Source organism: Trachemys scripta, chromosome 3 (assembly GCF_013100865.1).
Source record: "Trachemys scripta elegans isolate TJP31775 chromosome 3, CAS_Tse_1.0, whole genome shotgun sequence".
Lineage (NCBI taxonomy): Eukaryota > Metazoa > Chordata > Testudines > Emydidae > Trachemys > Trachemys scripta.
The window spans coordinates 69,098,304-69,114,647 of record NC_048300.1 but is presented as its reverse complement, the minus strand read 5'-3'; positions in this window follow the sequence as shown (position 1 = coordinate 69,114,647).

Below are 16,344 nucleotides of genomic sequence, written 5' to 3'. Positions count from 1 at the left end.
CCAGCCAGGGCTTTGTCAAGCCTGACCTTAAAAACCTCTAAGGAAGGAGATTCCACCACCTCCCTAGGTAACCCATTCCAGTGCTTCACCACCCTCCTAGTGAAAAAGTTTCCTAATATCCAACCTAAACCTCCCCCACTGCAACTTGAGACCATTACACCTTGTTCTGTCATCTGCTACCACTGAGAACAGTCTAGATCCATCTGCTTTGGAACCCCCTTTCAAGTAGTTGAAAGCAGCTATCAAATCCCCCCTCATTCTTCTCTTCTGCAGACTAAATAATCCCAGTTCCCTCAGCCTCTCCTCATAAGTCATGTGCTCCAGCCCCCTAATCATTTTTGTTGCCCTCCACTGGACTCCTTCCAATTTTTCCACATCCTTCTTGTAGTGTGGGCCCCAAAACTGCACACAGTACTCCAGGTGAGGCCTCATCATTGTCGAATAGAGGGGAACGATCACGTCCCTCAATCTGCTGGCAATGCCCCAACTTATACAGCCCAAAATGCCGTTAGCCTTCTTGGCAACAAGGGCATACTGTTGACTCATATCCAGCTTCTCATCCACTGTAACCCCGAGATCCTTTTCTGCAGAATTGCTGCCTAGCCACTTGGTCCTAGTCTGTAACAGTGAATGGGATTCTTCCATCCTAAGTGCAGGACTCTGCACTTATCCTTGTTGAACCTCATCAGGTTTCTTTTGGCCCAGTCCTCTAATTTGTTTAGGTCCCGCTGTATCCTATCCCTACCCTCCAGCATATCTACCACTCCTTCCAGTTTAGTGTCATCTGCAAACTTGCTGAGAGTGCAGTCCACGCCATCCTCCAGATCATTAATGAAGATATTGAACAAAACTGCCCCAGGACCAACCCTTGGGGCACTCGGCTGCCACTAGACATGGAGCCATGGATCACTACCCGTTGAGCCCGACAATCTAGCCAGCTTTCTATCCACCTTATAGTCTTTGCAACAAAGCAGCTCACCATCTCTGCTATGAAACTAAATCTCAAGATTGTGCTCATGTCTGTATATATACATTGATGTTTTAACCAATATTCCCTCTCTTTTAATAAATTTTAATTTAGTTAATAAGAATTGGCTGTAAGCATGTATTTGGGTAAGATCTGAAATACTGATTAACCTGGGAGGTAATGTGTCCCATCCTTTGGGATTTGTAGAACTTTTTTATATGATGAATAAGACTTTCAGTAATCCTCATCATATTTGACTTGGGTGTCTGGATGGCAGCCTAAGGCTTGGTTACTTTAAGAGAATTGTGTTATTGGGTAACCAGTGAGATATTATAGAAGCTGTTTTGTACTGGCTTGGTAAATCTAACTATTGGAATATCCACTAGCTTTGGGGATAGTCTGCCCCATTCTTTGCAGTTCACCCTAATTGAGTGACCATGGTTGGCTCCCCAGGACCCCAGTCACACTCCTCTCATGAGTAAGGGAGTTCAAGTTGGTGTAATTTACATACAGAAGGTATGAGCAAGTACTACTTAAAGTAGGGTGGGGTATTGCCACGTCACTGGGTAAATGGATTTGGAGACATACAGTAGAAGCTTTTTTAAAAAACACACAAACAAAACACAGTGCCAACTGTTACCCCAACAGTTCCCACATGCATCTGCTGTTTTAAACATAGGGGGTAAAAATGGTCACATTCAGATAGCATTCCCTGATGCCTTTTGGCAAATGTTTTTAATGGCCACCATTGTACTTCTCCATCTCCTCTGTTATTTCTTTTTCTGTTAACCTGTTTGATAAACAGTGCTGGGAACAGACATTTTCTGGGATGGGTTTGTGTGTACAAGTCTAGAGGGTCTAGCAAATGTTTAGCTGAGGACCACGAGAGCATGACAGTGAATAGCTAAGCATAAGTATAAAGCAAGGTAGGTATCTAAAAGTGCAACCTGACTGGTTATTTAATACAAGCATCAGTCAGCTTTTTGCTGAAGTTTGGGTGGCAATAATCATAGCTTTTCTTGCCTCCAGTTGATGGCGGAGATCTCTTTCCTGTGTAATTCCTCAAACAGGAAGTGCCTTCAAGTTACTAAATGTGAAATTTGGCTTCTTATATAGTTTTACGTACATTAGTCTGTACCATGAAGACATCTTCCCATTCCAAAACAATGACATTTCTGTATAAAATTTCCTGTAATAGTACCTTAAAGATCTAATGAAAGAAATGTATTTTCAAACTATGAATATTGTCTGACTTCTGCCCTACTTTTGCAACCTATTTTCAATTTTCATTTGCAGACAGAATAAGCCAGATAATATTTATATACAGGGCTCAGGTTATTCATTTTTATTGTCTCTAAATAGCTACAGTGCATAGAAATGACGACATCTGGTAGTATATAAATACCAGATATAAGATAGAAACTGGAAAATAAATACATTACACCAGTCAGGAAACCTATTAATTACCCAAACTGCCTCAATGCCTAAAGCAGAACAGAATTAAATATGTCCCAACGATTACCTGGGAAGATACTCCAAAGCACCCGTATTTTGGCTCATGTTGTGATTCAGCTGGCAATGTTGTAGAATATCCAGTTTCAGAAACAAAGTTGTTTGAATAATTCAATGCAAATATTGGCCAATGTTTTCCAATGTGAGAGTCTAAGGTAACACACAAGCACCTGAATGCATATTTACTCAGTGGGCGCTGCAGAGAGTCAGCACCTCTGGAAAAAAGTCAGATCACACAGGTAGGATCCTAACTTGAGGAATCCACATTTATACATTTTGGCCAATAGTCATTGTGAATTTTTACATTTTTCCACTGAAAAATATTTTCCATGATTTAACCAGCTGTACAGCAAAACAAGGAATTCTCACTACTCGAGTTGTTCAGACGCTGGAATAGATATTCAGACACAGATGCTGCTGCAAGTTTCCAGGGAAGAGGGTGGGGTAGAGGGTATGCTTTGCAGCATTCCCTGGCAAATGCTAGTGACTGTGCATCCTAGCTGCTATATAGCCTTAAGAAAGTCCATCTGGCTTTGCTGCCGAAGAATGGTGTACCTGCATTTATGTCAAGTATGCATGCATGTATGTTCTGCAGCTTGGGATATGGTGAGACCACGCATGTTTCAAAGAGCCACTCATGAAAATCTGATAAAAGAGTAGGTGAACACTATATACATCTCCAATTTACCCCTTGACCTTTGTGCCTTTCATCTGTATTGATGTTGTAACATGTTCTGGCTGGGGTTGAACATAGTAAAGTACAACTCCTGCTGAAATGTCTGCAGCTTCCACCCACAAAAAGGATTTTACTTCCCCCTCTTATAAAAGCATGATTCAAGATCATGTATTTTAGGCACTATCCATTAAAAAGGTCATTAATTCTAAGAACAATCTCTTTGCTGCTGTTCTCATTCTCTGCTCAATTTAAAAAAATCCTTTGTTAAAATCCTTGAATTGCCTGGGGTTATTGTGAGGCTAAAATAAGTCTCTGAAATGGAAATTTCTTCATCCCTTGATGAAAAGTTACCTGAAAAATGTCCTGTTTTCAAAATGACCTCTTAGATATCATGGGTGCTTTCAGGAAGCTTTGTATGCTCCCACGTGAGGCAGGGGAGCAGGGAGAGCCAAAGTCATTTGTTTTGCAAAAGCTACTATGTATTAGGAATTCCAAACTCTGTCCCCTTTTAGATTTGAGTCATGCTTTCAAAAAACACCACAAACTCGCCTTGGACATCTTGCAAAGCAACCAGGACCCAGATTTACATACAGATTACATTTTCATAAAATCGCCATTGGTAATAAAGGGAGTATCGATTTAGGCCTCCAGGACCAATCTCAGCTAATTTTTCTTCCACAGTGGTGGAAATGGGCAAAAGAAAGTTCTACCAGAACTCACCTTCCATTGCAAGGTGAGAGGTTGTTGAGTGGGTTTCTGTCCCCCACTCCCTACCAGCAGCTTCTCTCACTGAGACCAGGCAGTTGTTGAGCAGCTTTCTGCTTCCCCCAATCTGTATTATCACTGGGACAAGGGGAATTTCTTCAGACATTTTCCCCACTCTCTGGGAGAGTCTGTCCTCTTCCTTTCGGGCTCTTTTTGCCTCAGTAACTACCAGCTAATTGGGTTCCTTTTCTACTCCCTCAAACAGACCCAAACAGGGATAGGTCATGGAGACAGGATAGTAGACCTGGAAAGCAGACAAGGTCTCATTATCCCACCCACACTGAGGCACCTTCCGCTGATTGCTAGCAGGGACAGAGGGAGGTTATTAGCATAGCTGCAAAGGAGGACGGAGGAATGTGCAGGAGACTGCAACCAAAAACTGACCAATCACGGGTCAGAATGAGACTTAGGAGGACACCTCATGCCAGCATATCCCATTGGGGTGCTCAGGCCTGACTAAGGGGGACCGGAGGAAGTATCAGGGCCCTGAGCTCCCTGGGTCCCCCCCAAAACATATGTAATGTCTGTAAATGAAGCGAAATGGGGGTAGGAACTGAACATGATGTACCAGGGCCCCTAGATTTCCCTCAACAGGCCTGCTGGTGTGTTCAGGTCTCAGATTTATTAAGTTCTATTACAGTTTCAACACTGTGCACACCACTATTAGAGCTATGGTCCTACATCCTTCCTTGCAAGTGTTGCCTGTGTAATCTTACCTGTGTGAAAGAATAGGCCCATAATAATGCAATAGGCATGTATTATGGCATCTCAAGGGTTCATATACGAACCTGGTATTTTTCTAGTGAAAACAATGGGTGATGGAGATTGCATGTGATATAAGCTACCAGTCAAACTTAATATTTCTGAAGATGTTTTAAAAATTACAATATTTTCACATATAAAATAGATGCTTTAAACTGTTTTCTGATCATATATGCTTGAGAGATCCCAACCAACACTGAGATCTTTCCAGCTATGATAGAGCATTCCATTGTACTACAAGGACTAAAATGTTCCTTCTCTTTCCATTAGGAATTCCAGCTAGCACTGACAAAGCAAAGAGCAAGTACTACTCCATTTTTATGGTTTGAATCACAGTAAGAATAGAATAGATTTCTTTGGAAAGCTTATAATTAGGCTTGGAAGGATTGATTTTTATTGGTAAATGTCAGTAAACCTCAATTTCACTGTACACACACACACACACACACACACACACAAACTAGCAAAAGATACTTCCATTGATAGTCAAAATTCACAGATTGGCAAAGTAAGAAAAATACTTCTTCAGAACTTATAAAAGTTTGGTTTAAGGATATTTACTAAGGATATTTAGTTTGACGTGATGTTGACTGTTTGTTTTGATGATTATAAAGCTTTAACTTTTTGAATCTCAACTTCTACTGTCATTAACAAAATTGTTTGACTCCCTATCTGGCCCTCCCAATAAGTTTCCCACAACTGTGAAAATTTAAATCAATAACATTTTTAAAACGCTTAAAAATCAACGCCGATATTATCCATCAAAATTATGTAAAATAGAGCTCTGCCAAGCCTAACTATAAAAAAAACCCAAACAAATGGTAAGTGAAACATGAGAAAGGTAGAATCAAAGTAACTACTTCTATTGTTTGGAATACAACACAAAGTCTTATGACGACAGCCCCTACAAGTAAATATAGCAATGGGAAACTCTGAGTTCGAACATATTGCTATTAACTGGCTGCCAGAGAGCCGCTGTTTTGAATAACTCCCTATTTCGATGTGTTTGAAATATATCATGATGGATTTTTACCAAGATAATTACAACAGATATTAAGACTAAGAACTTCTAGGGTAGGGCTGAGTATGCTTATTGATCATGAATATATGAACCAAAAGTGGAAATGCATAAATCTAATCATAAAACCTCATTCTCTTGTCTGCCTGTTAATGTATCTGGTTTATATAAGATCTTCTGAGACAGGCAGGAAGCTCTCTGAAACCAAGTGCGGTTAGACTGATGTAAAAAAATGTCCTCAAAAAGAGAGCTTCTTTAACTGTAAGTGAGCAAAAAAAACAGTTTATCTAGATGATTTTCTGGGTGTGTTAATGTACTAGATTTTTAACATTTTTACCTTATGGGAATATAGGGAGCATGAAGGGAAAAGGCTAAACCCAAGTAAGAGGAATATTCAGAAATAGCTGGAGAGAGTGTTGTGAAGGTCACGGGAGATGCTCGCAATGTTTTGTGAATATTACATGCTCATATTTGTTTGTTATGTGGTTGTTTCCTATATTACAAAGGGTTCAGTCAGGCATGGGTTAAGGCTGCACGTAGATGGGAAAGAGGTCAAACATTTCTGGTCGCTTCTGTTTACCGATAATTAAAAGACAATGCTTGCAACCAACTGCTTGCAAGTCCCTGACCTCCCCTTGCCCCCACAAGTGGGCTGCATAATCCAGTTTTACAAGGTCTAGGACACCCTGGGAAGACAAAGGGCTTTGGTATGGTGTCATGTTCTGAGGTTCAACCCAGATCAGAGAAAGGTTGTGTCCCTGCTCATCCTGTAACCCTGGGTGCCTTAACTGGTCTGCTGCTGTAACTCTCAACCTGGAAACCAGTGGCCAGCAGACAAGTATGCAGTTTCTTGAGTCTGTACAGCCCTGGTTCAGCACTCAGACCCCAGCAGCCTGCCTACAACAAAAGAGCCACACTCTGGTCTCCACCAGCCTTATTTACCACTAGACAAGTGACCCTAACACAGCCCCAGTCCCTCTGCCCTGAAGTGTTCAGCCCTCAGTTGGAGCATTCAGAGGACTAATAAGGTCCGTTGTTTCTTTAAAGAGACAAAAAGCACAGCAGTTTGTTGCCTTAACTGGTGTGAACAATCACTTTAATTCCAGCATGGCACTGGGTTGTTCAGATGAAAAGTAGAACAAGTTTATAAACAAAAGATACAGGATATTAACAAAAGTACAAGGGCTAAAGACAAAATGGTTACAAGCAAACAAAAGTAAGTATGTTTTCTAGTGGCTAACACTTAACTTAACAAGCTACAGCCTTGGTTCAAGATAGATTTCTTACCAATCTTTTCCTTTACAGCCATGGCTGACTCTCCCAGTTAGGAGTTAATTTTCCAGTGATACCTTACATGACAACTTTTTAGATATAGATTATAACAGTGAGTTAGGTGTAGTGAGTGTATCAGGCCTGACAAGTTGCTGACACAATAGTAAACCACAGATGAATAAAAGGACAACTCTCAAAGAATATGAGAAAGAGAGAGCGAGATACAGACAGACTGCAGGGGGACAGACTGTCCCCACCATCCCAGATGTGGGGGTATCCAGAATAAGCTAGGCCTACCTTAGTTTATCAGATGTGTGTATAGATCATTAGTAGTGTTTGAATCCTTTTTTCTTGTTATGCTTTCTTCCTGCTGTTAAGATTAAACAATATTTTGTTTTGAAAAGGCTGTTTTGAGTCACCATATTCATACACTGGTCATAGTTCCCAAAGGGAAGATTGGCAGGTTGCCTGTGTAATCTTAGTTCTCCCCCCCACCCCCACCCCGCAAAAAAAGTTGAAGGGGGGGGGGAGAGAATGCATTAGAGTCACATATTACTCTCTCTCTCTGTGTGTAAAAGTAATTTCCCAGGTTTTTAAAAAAGCAAACTGAAAAAACAGCAGTTCCATCATGTGGCATCACATTGATACCCACATGGATCATCAGCAGGGTTGGAACCTTGAGATCCACAGCACAGACCTCTGCCACTTGAGCTAATGTAGTAACTGATGGAAGTAATAGGTCATTTTCCTCTATGTTGTCCCACACTGGAGGGGAATGGAACAGATATTTGCTTAAATCAAAGGAATAGTGAGACTCAGCAATCTTGGGTTACATTCCAGACTCTGGAGGGGAGTGTGCGCTTTAGTGGGCACAGATACTTCTGCCCTGCCCCCCAACCATGATTCCTTCTGCCCCATCCCCTCCAACCTGTCCTCCTTCTAGTCATGTCTCTTCCCTACCCTGGTTCCTCATTCTAGTCCCATTCTTCTCACCTGGTCAGCCCCAGTGTACCCTCCTCAGGTTTCTCATCCCAATTCCAGTCTCATTGCCAGGCAAATCCTAGTCGCACCCCTCCAGTCTCCCCACCCAACCATTCCCAACCCACCCCCCTCCCATCCTTGCCTAGCTGGTCCCAGTTTCTCTCCTGCCAGCTCTTTGTCTGATCTGGCTGTCTCATCCTCTGGCCTCCAGTTGTCCCCATAGTTCCACAGGCCCCAAGTCCCAGTCTCCATCTCTGGCCTCATCTAATTTTAGCGTTTCCCCCATTCATCCACTGACCCCAATCTGGGCTCCTTTCCAGCAGTGCTAGTCATTCCCCACAGCCCGGATCCTCACCAGTTCTGTCTCCACTCCCAACCCTGCCCAGCCAGTCCCAATCTCCATTCTCCCAGCTCCTCATCCAGTTTCAGTCTGCACTGCACCCAATCAGTGGCTCCCAGTCTCCCCTTCCTGCTTCCCTACCCAGCTCCTGGTTCCAGTCTTCTTGCCCAGCCAGTCCCAGCCCTCACTCCAAGTCCGTCCCCTACCTGCAGGTTTCTGGTCTTAATCTACTCTTCCCAACCCCTTACCACTCCCTCCCTCCCCACCTCCTCTACACACAGATCCGGCTCTGATCCCCTTTTTCATTAGAATCATGCAGCTTCCTCCTCCATGCTGCCTGTGCCCTATGGCAGGGGAGGAGGGTCATTGAGAGCATAGAGGAGAGGCTCCCTGCTCTTAGTTCCATGCCTGACCCCAGCAGCTTATAGCTGCGATTGCAGGGAGAGTCCTGCTCTGCCCCCTTGCAGCCCTAGATTGGACCATGGCCAGCATGGATGGACTCATCAAGGAACTTATCTGAAGAGCTCTAGCCAGTCTTTTCAAAGATTTAAAACTTGGCCAGATTTGGGACAATTTTCACAAGGATGACAAAGGCCACCTGCAGCCAAATTTTAAGTCCCTGCTTCAAAGGATAGTGCCCTAGAGCATCTCAAAAATATATACATACATAATTGCACCAGAATTTAACATGGACCAAACAACCTAGTATTCACCATCTCATTTTCAGTAATGGCTGAACCATTTTGGCTAAAAAAAAATTTATATCTATCTCACACACACTTTTTCAGCATGAGGCAGACACCTGGCATGAAAATTTCAGCCCAAATTGTTAATGTCTGGCAAAGTTATATGCATCTGAAAACAGGGTCTTATAATGGGAAATGTCAGAAACCACCACCTATTAATAAGGTTATCAACCCATCCTATAATGTGTAACCCATTCAGCATAGTGCTCTGTCCTTCTCTAGAGGTGCCTGGCCACAAATCCAGGTTGATGAGTTGACTGAAGCTTTGGTAACAGAGGTGACTTTTCTAGCTCAAGCAGTAGTGGCTCATGTGTTAAGATCCCAAGATCACAGGTTCAGTGTCTGCTGCTTATAAACCCCACTCCCCGCCAAGGGGCATGGCAGTACATATATAAAAACGAACCTGAGGTTACCACTGTGCTAATTTATGAATCCAACTTTGATCCAGTCTCCTATAATTTACTACCATCGTTGTTGGATATTAGCATTTCTGTAAAAAGTTTTTAAGTAAACCAAGAAGGGATTGTAACTCATTCAAATTGCACTGACTCATTAATGAAAGATATAATGGCAAATAAACAGAAGCTAGAAGCTACCATTTAGTATTTATGTATCCATTTCGTCACAGCCGAGGGAAATATATTTTCAAGAAGTCTGTGAGGGGTTGGGTCACAGAGACCCCTTGGGACTGCCACCTGATGTGCTGAGGCTACCTTTGAGCCTATTTTTTCCTGACAGTTTGGGCCTCCAGAACCCTGCCTTGTTGCGCCAGACACACCAGTCTGCTCCAACACAGACCCAGGGTCTGAACCTATGCCCCAAAACTGCAGAATTAACTGAAAACAGTTTAAGAAATGCTCCTGACTCTAGCACCCAGACACCCAGCTCCCAGTGGGATCCAAACCCCAAATAAATCTGTTTTACTCTGTATAAAGCTTATACAGGGTAAACTCAAATTGTCCATCCTCTATAACACTGATAGAGAGATGCACAGCTGTTTGCTCTCCCAGGAATTACTTACTCTGGGTTAATTAATAAGCAAAAGTGATTTTATTACGTATAAAAAGGAGGATTTAAGTGGTTCCAAGTAATAACAGACAAAGTAAATTTCCAAGCAAAATAAAACAAAAACATGCAAGTCTAAGCCTAACACATTAAGAAACTGATTACAGATAAATCTCACCCTCAGAGATGTTTCAATAAGCTTCCTTCACTGACTAGACTCCCTTCTAGTCTGGGCCAAATCCTTTCCCCAGTACAGTCCTTGTTCCAGCTCAGGTGGTAGCTAGGGGATTTCTCATGACTGCAGCCTCCTTTGTTCTGTTCCACCCCCTTTTATAGCTTTGGCACAAGGCAGGAATCTTGTGTCTCTCTGGGTCCCCACCCCTCCTTCTAAATGGGAAAGCACCAGGTTTAAGATGGATTTCAGTACCAGGTGACATGGTCACATGTCCTGTGAGACCCAAACCTTCATTCTTCCTGGTCTGACTCACAGGAAGGCTTGCAAGTAAACAGAGCCATTTACAACCAATTGTCCTAGTTGATGGGAGCCATCAGGATTCCAAACCATCATTAATGGCCCACACTTCGCACAATTACAATAGGACCTCAGAGTTATACTTCATATTTCTAGCTTCAGATACAAGAATGATACATCCTAATTGTAGAATGACCACACACAGTAGATAAGCCTTGTAATGATATTTTACAAGAGACCTTTTTCCATGAAGCATATTCCAGTTACATTATATTCACACTCATTAGCATATTTTCATAGAATCATATGGAGAGCAACATCACAAAGTCTAATTAAGTCTTTAAATCAAGCATGGATGCCTTTCTAAAAATGTATCTCCTAGAACTTGAGCTCAATTACTGGATGATGGGTATGGCCTTTTTTATGCAGGAGGTCAGACTAGATGATCAAAATAGCCCTCTTCTGGCCAGTCAAACAAAATATCAGATTCTACCATTATTTTTCCTTTGGCAACCTCCATGATTAACAAAGATTATTTTCTTTATAAGATTCTCATGGGAAAATCTAACAGAATTCAAATTCTTCCATCATGGACAACCAAACTTATTTCACAAACAGAAATGGGAGAAAGCCAACAATTTCCAACATTGTCCTACCCGAGCGCAAGTCAAAGCAGGATGTTCACAGTGGGTGTACTCCCACAGATGTGGAAGCACGTACGGAACAGAGTGGATTTAATGATTTGGTATGCATTTCCTATTAGGCCACACTCCCCCACCACTAGAGAGGAGTAATGTGACTGCTGTGCAGCAGTGCTCTCCTTCATGCAGAATCAAGTTCTTTTGTGGTCTCTTTATAACTTGGGTTTATACATGCAGTGCTCCTCACCTGTGCTGTGCAGGGTCAAGCCCAAGATGAGGTGAAGTGGTCTCACAAATTCAAATTCAGACCTGCATTTTACCCCATCATTTTACCTTGCAGTTTGGTAATCTGGTAATCTGCAAGAGATCTCTTGCTCATACATACAACACAAACTTGCAATAGTATAAAATACAGAACAAATACAAAATCTGTAGACATCTCTCTATTATTATGATGATTAATACCACCCCACACCCCCAAACACACCTTTCAAGATCCCTGGGTTCTACACATGCCCATCACAACATGTGGTGTACCACATCCAGTGCACTAAATGCCCCCAATAACAATTATAGGGGTGAACCCAGACCATCACTATGCTCTCAAATGAACTCACAGGAAAATGGTGAAAGACCAAAACACCATATCGCTTGTGGACAAAAACACTTTTCACAAAGCCCTCTTTCCATATCGGACCTCTCAGTCCTTATCCTCAACACAAACCTGCACAACATCTTCAAAAGACAAGCCTGGGAACTTAAATCCATAACTTGCTAGACACTAAAAATCATGGACTCGGTTGTAAAGCCATAAATCCAGTATCAATACAATCTGTAACCACTAATTCTCTCCTTTTTTGTCCTACGACTGCAGATGTGTTAACTGCCCACTTCACCTTGAATGGTCTCATGCAATATCTTTTAACTACTTATGCTAAACATTCTGTTCCAGCTTCTATTTAGCAGTGACACTCAGGATCTGAAGAAGAGATCTGGGTCAGCTTGAAAGCTTGTCTTTCTCAAAGCTATTACTTCACCCACATGGTCTCTCTAAACCTTGTAGATTACTTTGAAAATGTCAACCATAGATTGTGTGGATGTCTGTCCTTTTTTGCTTTTCTCCTTCCCACACCATTCCTTTTTATTCTTCCTCTTCCCCACAATCCCTTGCTGTCCCCCCCCCACAAACAGCATTCATCGCCAATCTTGCTGCTCCCCATCTGTTTGATGTACTGATGAGCCAGGCTGACAGCGGTCAGCCAGACTGAGGCAGCACCACCTGCAGTGAACGAAGCAGCACTGTGCCTAATTGACAGCAGGCACCATGTTCAGCTAAGCCACTTTCAGCTAGGCTCACTAGAACATCAACCAGACATGACAGGAAGGGTCAAGGACCAGCAAACAGGTCATTAAAAAAAGTATTGCTACCAGCACCTGAGCTGCATTAGAAATCTGGAAGGGCTACATGCGGCCCACAGACTGACTGCACTTTGGCCACTGGTGAATTATCTGAACTTTCCACCTGGCCAAGGCAGGCTATTTTATTTGAACTGGCTTTATTTTCAGTATTCTTACTAAATCATCTTGGGTGGTTATGTAGCAGTTCACGCATTTTGAAAAAAGAAGAATATCCAGATGCAGGCTACCATGTTATAATTTAGAGTTTGCTTAAAACAATTCTGTATATTCAATCTGTTGGTTGATGAGCTTTATCTCCTTGATGAACAGTTCTGCTAAAAATAGCTATGGGAGGTGGTGGGAAATGATTCAGTGAAAACAAATGGAACTTTACAACATCTGTTCCACTCTGATCAGACAGATTTTATTACGGACTCTTGGTCACAGAGATTATACTGTAGGCAAAGCTCAAATGAGATAAATAAAAACAGCTCTCTAGATGATATTTAGAAAAATGATAAAGTGAGCTTCTTAAAAACCTGTAGTGTATCATTTTTCTAAACTTACATATAGAGGCATACATTCATCAGGCAAATGGAGTTTGGTTGCAGATATAACTGTAGCATACAGCAGGGATATCCTCTTGTGCTACCTTTGCTTTGAATATTATAACTTCACTACCCAGTGTCTTTTAATAAAATTGAATTAGTGCCAAGAAAGTGCAAATCGTTGCTATTTTAAAGCTTTTAGAGGAGCTGCAAGGCTTTGCCTATTTAATGCTGAGCTTTTAAAATTGTACTACTAGTGCACTATTGCAGTTTTCTTTAGCAACACATTATAACTAATAACAGCACTATTAGACATAGAAATTCAAATCATCATTATAGTGAACATCTTGAAAGCAAGGAGCCAGAAATGGACCTGAGTGGTAGACTTGCATCGTTTTAAAAACCCATGAATCCCCCTCCCCTTTTGGTGCTCTGTGCAATCACTGGATTTGAGTTCCATGTATTGCCAACCTGAAGGTTCAAAATATTAGATCCCCAAAATCATTAAGTTGGCCCAAAATTCATGAACTTTGTAAAACAATAAATATATTTTGGTCTTTGATTTTTGACCTTCTCATGCCCACCCTTAAGATGTACATGACAACAAATAGCTTAGAAGTAGCTCACTGTCTCACACACCTTGAATCTAGCTCACTTTGGGTCTCCAAAATATCTATCCAGATTTGCCAACCTTAAACAGTGAAAAATGAGTCAAGCCCCCACAAGGGATAATTAAAAAAAAAAAACAAACAAACAAAAAACCACACCAGCAATGAGGAAAAATTTAAGAACCTTCTCTTTTTGACCCTTTAATGGATCATCTTTTTTATAGCTTTTCTCCATAACCATGAGGGCTAGAAACTTACTCCTTTTATAAATGAAACTGAGATCCTCACTTTATTACATGTCTCTAGAAGCTGGGGCTTTAACAAAAACATCAAATATTGTAAAACTCAAAGAAAAGGAAAGGAAGGAAAAGCCACAAGAGCGAGCCATACTGCACATCAGTTAGCAGCTTTCTAAATGCACCTTTTTCATTCTGATGGGGGCTTTATATCTTCCTTTAATTCTTTGTAACAAATTTGCTGGATTCTTCTATGGACCCACCCCATTAACAGGTATTGGAACCCTGTATGGAAATACTAACCACTTCCTGATAACTAACTGTGATGCCTGTAGCTTGTTAAATCCACCCTGGATATAAGAAAGGTGGATGTAGCCATCTGAACAGAGGAATATAGGGTTGTAGTGAGTCGGTGTGGCTCCCCTCCTGTCCAGAAGAGGGAGCCCACGTGCCGGCACCAGAGTGGGTGGGACCACCACCGCCTGTCCCCGCCCCCCGGAAGTCAAGGGGCGGGACAGGAAGTATAAAGGCCGGCCGCCAGAGCTCAGTTGGTGCCCAGCCACCGCAGGGAGCAGACGTGCGGCCGGGAGCTCCTGGCCAGGAGACCGCCGAAGACCGGGGCTTGGACCCTGGCTGGCCTGAGCTACCCCGGGCCCGCTACGAGGAGGAGCCGCCGGAGCCCGTTCACGCCCGCCACTGGGAGAACCCCTGGGAACCGGACCCCACTAACCCTGAGGGTGAGACTGGACCCGAACCCCTTCGCCCCTGCTGCTATCCAGAGGAGCCGCCTGAGGACCATTGGCCGGACTTCCCGGCAGAGCTACCGGACTTGCCGCCGAGCCCGGGCAGAGAGGAGCCCATGGAGATGGACTGGCCCGATCCCGGCGTAACGAACGAGGTAGGCTTTGAGGGGGATCACGGAAGTAGCCCGGGGATAGCCGACCCCGGTCCGGCTGCAACTGAATGTGAGCCTATGTCAGTGTGTTGCGGGCTGGATACCCCACTGACCAGCAGCGGCAGCAACCGCTGTTAGGGCCCCGGGCTGGAACGCAGTGGAGTGGGTGGGCCTGCGTTCCCCCCTGCCACCCTCCGCACGGGTGGCAGGCTTCCCCCTCACCTGACGCTCGGCTACAGAAGCCTAGGCGTACCTTATCTGAACTATTTGCTCACTCAGCCCCTGCCACAAGGGCCTGAGCCTAACTGTGTTTGCCCCGCCCTGATCCAGGGCCTGGGCCTTGAACTATTTGCTCGCTCAGCCCCTGCAACCAAGGGCCTGAGCTAACTGTGTTTGCCCCGCCCTGATCCAGGGCCTGGGCTCTGAACTATTTGCTCGCTCAGCCCCTGCCACAAGGGCCTGAGCCTAACTGTGTTTGCCCTGCCCTGATCCAGGGCCTGGGCTTTGAACTATTTGCTCGCTCAGCCCCTGCAACCAAGGGCCTGAGCTAACTGTGTTTGCCCCGCCCTGATCCAGGGCCTGGGCTCTGATCTATTTGCTCGCTCAGCCCCCGCAGTCAAGGGCCTGAGCTTTAACTGTGGTTGCTCCGACTCTGCACTAAAGAGCCGGAGTTCCGGGACTAACTGACTGCTTGTTCCCACAGTAGTGAGTCGGTGTGGCTCCCCTCCTGTCCGGAAGGGTCGAGCCCCGGCTAGGACCAACTACAAGGGTATACTAAGGGAAGAACCGTCAGAATAGGTAAATCTGGGTAGAAGGCTTGTGCTGGAGTTTGTTGTTTGTATTGTATTAACTTTTTAATAAAACCGAAGCCCAAGAAGGGGCTGAATTTTGAACCTAATTAGTGTGTTGACTAGATTTTGGAGCCTAATATGGGATTGAGGCTCTATTCAAGACATCTGTGACACTGGCAGACCAGCCAACCTGTGTATAACACAACAATGTAACAAGAACCATTACAATTGTATCAGGACAATTCACTTGTATGTGAATTTCAAAGAGATGTACAAGACCAGCAAATCGTTAACCCATTCATTTGTAGGTATGGGAATCAAGGGTAGATGCTAAGTGTATTTGTCTATGTCTACCTATATCCTGTTAGAAGTTGTCAATGTAACCAAATTAGCTTTTAGATGCTAAAGCCTTTTCATCTCTTAATTGCATTACATTCTGTATGGGACTGTGTCCAGTTAACCTTAAGATCAAAGATGTGAGATAATGTAGGAAGCTAACATTATCGTCTACATGGTGTTCAGCTTCTCGATCTTTGTTATAATAGAGGACTGGCTAATTAGTTACTCATTTACATAAGGCAATTTACCTGTCCGTTCATAGGAACTAGAAGATTAACTTCAAAGCAAAGGTCAACAAATGACCTGCATGGCCTATTCTTTCTCAGGCTAGGTCTACACTACGGGGGGTGGCAGGGGTCGACCTAAGATACA